We start from the raw sequence: 6000 nt of genomic DNA, 5'->3' as shown, positions 1-6000 counted from the left end.
AAGAACACTTTCTTTGACTGTTCCATTTTGAACTACTTCAAAATCTTGTCAAGGTATGTACTAATTGAAAATCTTACCAAGCGTCTTGATCTATCTCAATAGATCTTGATGCTCAATATGTAAGCAACTTCACCGAGGTCTTTCTTTGAAAAACTCCTTTCAAACACTCCTTTATGCTTTCCAGAAAATTCTACATCATTTCCAATTAATAATATGTCATTCACATATACTTATCAGAAAGGTTGTAGTGATCCCACTCACTTTCTTGTAAATACAGGCCTTTCCAAAAGTCTGTATAAAACCATATGCTTTGATCAACTCATCAAAGCGTATATTCCAACTCCGAGATGCTTGCACCAGTCCATTGATGGATCGCTGGAGCTTGCACATTTTGTTAGCACCTTTAGGATTGACAAAACCTTCTGGTTGCATCATATACAACTCTTCGTTAATAAATTCATTAAGGAATGCAGTTTGACATCCTTTTGCCAGATTTCATAAAATGTGGCAATTGCTAACATGATTCGGACAGACTTAAGCATCGATACGAGTGAGAAAATCTCATTGTATTCAACACCTTGAACTTGTTGAAAAACCTTTCACAACAAGTCGAGCTTTGTAGATAGTAACACTACTATCAGTATCCGTCTTCCTCTTGAAGATCCATTTATTTAACATGGCTTGCTGATCATCGAGCAAGTCAATCAAAGTCCATACTTTGTTCTCATACATGGATCTCATCTCAGATTTTATGGCCTCAAGCCATTTCGTGGAATCTGGGCTCATCATCGCTTCCTCATAGTTCGTAGGTTCATCATGGTCTAGTAACATGACTTCTAGAACAGGATTACCGTACCACACTGGTGCAGATCTTACTCTGGAAGACCTACGAGGTTTGGTAGCAACTTGATCTGAAGTTTCATGATCATCATCATTAGCTTCCTCGCTAATTTGTGTAGCAATCACTGGAACTGATTTCTGTGATGAACAACTTTCCAATTTGGGAGAAGGTACAATTACCTCATCAAGTTCTACTTTCCTCCCACTCACTTCTTTCGAGAGAAACTTCTTCTCTAGAAAGGATCGAGCTTAGCAACGAATAACTTGCCTTTGGATCTGTGATAGAAGGTGCACCCAACTGTCTACTTTGGGTATCCTATGAAGACACATTTCTCCGATTTGGGTTTGAGCTTATCTGGATGAAACTTTTTTACATAAGCATCGTAGCCCCAAACTTTAAGAAACGACAACTTTGGTTTCTTGCCAAACTACAGTTCATAAGGCGTCGTCTCAACGGATTTTGATGGTGCCCTATTTAACGTGAATGCAGCTGTCTCTAATGCATAACCACAAAACGATAGTGGTAGATCGGTAAGAGACATCATAGATCGCACTATATCTAATAAAGTACGGTTATGACGTTCGAACACACTGTTATGCTGTGGTGTTTCAGGTGGCACGAATTTGTGAAACTATTCCACATTGTTTTAATTGAAGACCAAACTCGTCACTCAAATATTCGTCTCTGCGATCAGATCGTAGAAACCTTATTTTCTTGTCACGATGATTTTCCACTTCACTCTGAAACTCTTTGAACTTTTCAAATGTTTCAGACATGTTTCATCAAGTAGATATACCCATATCTACTCAAATCATCTGTGAAGGTCAGAAAATAACGGTACTTGTCGTGAGCCTTAACACTCATCGGACCGCATACATCAGTATGTATTATTTCCAATAAGTCAGTTGCTCGCTCCATTGTTCCGGAGAACGGAGTCTTAGTCATCTTGCCCATGAGGCATGGTACGCAAGTATGAAGTGATTCATAATCAAGTGATTCAAAAAGTCCATCAGCATGGAGTTTCTTCATGCGCTTTACACCAATATGACCTAAACGGCAATGCCACAAATAAGTTGCACTATCATTATTAACTTTGCATCTTTTGGCTTCAATATTATGAAAATGTGTATCACCACGATCGAGATCCAACAAACCATTTTCATTGGGTGTATGACCATAGAAGGTTTTATTCATGTAAACAAAACAAAAATTATTCTTCTAATTTAAATGAATAACTGTATTGCAATAAACATGATCAAATCATATTCATGCTCAACGCAAACACCAAATAACACTTATTTAGGTTCAACACTAATCCCGAAAGTATAGGGAGTGTGCGATGATGATCATATCAATCTTGGAACCACTTCCAACACACATCATCACTTCACCCTCAACTAGTTTTTGTTTATTCTGTACCTCCTGTTTTGAGTTACTAATCTTAGCAACCGAACAAGTATCAAACACTCAGGGGTTACTATAAACACTAGTAAGGTACACATCAATAACCTGTATATCAAATGTACCCTTGTTCAGTTTGCTATCCTTCTTATCCACCAAACATTCAGGGTATTTCATTTTTTAGTGACCATTTCCTTTGCAGTGTAAGCACACAGTTTCAGGCTTTGGTTTTTTTCGTGGGAGTGACAACTTTCTTGTCATTCTAGTTGAAGTCCCCTTTCTTTCCCTTTGCCCTTTTCTTGAAACTAGTGATCTTGTCAACCATCAACACTTGATGCTCTTTCTTGATTTCTACCTTCATCGATTTCAACATCACGAAGAGCTTGGGAATCATTTTCGTCATCCCTTGCATACTATAGTTCATCACAAAGTTCTACTAACTTGGTGATGGTGACTAGAGAATTCTGTCAATCACTATCTTATCTGGAAGATTAACTCCCACTTGATTCAAGCGATTGTAGTACCCAGACAATCTGAGCACATGCTCACTAGTTGAGCGATTCTCCTCCATCTTTTAGCCATAGAACTTGTTGGAGACTTCATATCTCTCAACTCGGGTATTTGCTTGAAATATTAACTTCTACTCCTGGAACATCTCATATGGTCCATGACGTTCAAAACATCTTTGAAGTCTCGATTCTAAGCCGTTAAGCATGGTGCACTAAACTATCAAGTAGTCATCATATTGAGCTAGCCAAACGTTCATAACGTCTGCATCTGCTCCTGCAATAGGTCTGTCACCTAGCGGTGCATTAAGGACATAATTCTTCTGTGTAGCAATGAGGATAAACCTCAGATCACGGATCCAATCCGCATCATTGCTACTAACATCTTTCAACACAATTTTCTCTAGGAACATATCAAAATAAACATATGAAAACAACAACGCAAGCTATTGATCTACAACATAATTTGCAAAATACTACCAGGACTAAGTTCATGATAAATTTAAGTTCAATTAATCATATTACTTAAGAACTCCCACTTAGACAGATATCTCTCTAGTCATCTAAGTGATCACGTGATCCAAATCAACTAAACCATGTCCGATCATCACGTGAGATGGAGTAGTTTCAATGGTGAACATCACTATGTTGATCATATCTACTATATGATTCACACTCGATCTTTCGGTCTCTGTGTTCCGAGGCCATATCTGTATATGCTAGGCTCGTCAAGTTTTAACCTGAGTATTTCGCATGTGCAACTGTTTTGCACCCGTTGTATTTGAACGTAGAGCCTATCACACCCGATCATCACGTGGTGTCTCAGCACGAAGAACATTCACAACGGTGCATACTCAGGGAGAACACTTCTTGATAATTTAGTGAGAGATCATCTTAAAATGTTACCGTCAATCAAAGCAAGATAAGATGCATAAAGGATAAACATCACATGCAATCAATATAAGTGATATGATATGGCCATCATCATCTTGTGCTTGTGATCTCCATCTCCAAAGCACCGTCGTGATCACCATCGTCACCGGCGTGACACCTTGATCTCCATCGTAGCATCGTTGTCGTTACGCCATCTATTGCTTCCACGACTATCGCTACCGCTTAGTGATAAAGTAAAGCAATTACAGGGCGTTTGCATTTCATACAATAAAGCGACAACCATATGGCTCCTGCCAGTTGCCGATAACTTCGGTTACAAAACATGATCATCTCATACAATAAAATATAGCATCACATCTTGACCATATCACATCACAACATGCCCTGCAAAAACAAGTTAGACGTCCTCTACTTCGTTGTTTGCAAATTTTATGTGGCTGCTACGGGCTGAGCAAGAACCGTTCTTACCTACGCATCAAAACCACAAAGATAGTTCGTCAAGTTAGTGTTGTTTTAACCTTCGCAAGGACCGGGCGTAGCCACACTCGGTTCAACTAAAGTTGGAGAAACAGACACCCGCTAGTCACCTGTGTGCGAAGCACGGCGGTAAAACCAGTCTTGCGTAAGCGTACGCATAATGTCGGTCCGGGCCGCTTCATCCAACAATACCGCCGAACCAAAGTATGACATGTTGGTAAGCAGTATGACTTGTATCGCCCACAACTCACTTGTGTTCTACTCGTGCATATAACATCAACGCATATAACCTGGCTCGGATGCCACTGTTGAGAACGTAGTAATTTCAAAAAAAATCCTACGCACACGCAAGATCATGGTGATGCATAGCAACGAGAGGGGAGAGTATGTCCACGTACCCTCGTAGACCGAAAGCGGAAGCGTTATGACAATGCGGTTGATGTAGTCATACGTCTTCACGATCCGACCGATTCGAGTACCGAACGTACGGCACCTCCGAGTTCAGCACACGTTCAGCTCGATGACGATCCCCGGACTCCGATCCAGTAGGGTGTCGAGGATGAGTTCTGTCAGCCCGACGGTGTGGTGATGATGATGATGTTCTACCGACACAGGGCTTCGCCTAAACACCTCTACGATATGACCGAGGTGGAATATGGTGGAGGGGGGCACCGCACACGGCTAAGGAACGATCACGAAGATCAACTTGTGTGTCATGGGGTGCCCCCTGCCCCCGTATATAAAGGAGCAAGGGGGAGGGGCGGCCGGCCAAGAGAGGGCGCGCCAGGGAGGAGTCCTACTCCCACCGGGAGTAGGACTTCCTCCTTTCCTAGTCCAACTAGGAGAGGGGAAGGAAGGGAAGTAGAAGGAGAAGGAAGGAGAGGGAAAAAAGGAGGAAAGGGGGGCCGACCCCCTAGTCCAATTCGGTTTGGGCTAGGGGGCGCGCGCCCTGCCTCCTCTCTTCCATCACTTAGCCCATGAGGCCCATTGCTTCTTCCTCGTATTTCCGTAACTCCCCGGTACCCCCGAAAATACCCGAATCACTCGAAACCTTTCCGAACTCCGAATATAGTCGTCCAATATATCGATCTTTACGTCTTGACCATTTCGAGACTCCTCGTCATGTCCCCGATCTCATCCGGGACTCCAAACCTTCGATACATCAAAACTCATAAACTCGTAATATAACTGTCATCGAAACCTTAAGCGTGCGGACCCTACGGGTTCAAGAACTATGTAGACATGACCGAGACACGTCTCCGGTCAATAACCAATAGCGTAACCTGGATGCTCATATTGGCTCCCACATATTCTACGAAGATCTTTATCGGTCAAACCGCATAACAACATACGTTGTTCCCTTTGTCATCGGTATGTTACTTGCCCGAGATTTGATCGTCGGTATCTCAATACCTAGTTCAATCTCGTTACCGGCAAGTCTCTTTACTCGTTACGTAATGCATCATTCTGTAACTAACTCATTAGCTACATTGCTTGCAAGGCTTATAGTGATGTGCATTACCGAGAGGGCCCAGAGATACCTCTCCGACAATCGGAGTGACAAATCATAATCTCGAAATACGCCAACTCAACATGTACCTTCGAAGACACCTGTAGAGCTCCTTTATAATCACCCAGTTACGTTGTGACGTTTGGTAGCACACAAAGTGTTCTTCCGGTAAACGGGAGTTGCATAATCTCATAGTTGTAGGAACTTTGTATAAGTCATGAAGAAAGCAATAGCAACATACTAAATGATCAAGTGCTAGGCTAACGGAATGAGTCAAGTCAATCACATCATTCTCCTAATGATGTGATCCCGTTAATCAAATGACAACTCTTTTGTCCATGGCTAGGAAACTTAACCATCTTTGATTCACG

The sequence above is a fragment of the Triticum aestivum genome, chromosome 7B (genome assembly GCF_018294505.1).
Source record: "Triticum aestivum cultivar Chinese Spring chromosome 7B, IWGSC CS RefSeq v2.1, whole genome shotgun sequence".
Classification (NCBI taxonomy): domain Eukaryota; kingdom Viridiplantae; phylum Streptophyta; class Magnoliopsida; order Poales; family Poaceae; genus Triticum; species Triticum aestivum.
The sequence above is the reverse complement of the archived record's forward strand: the minus strand, read 5'-3'. Positions refer to the sequence as shown.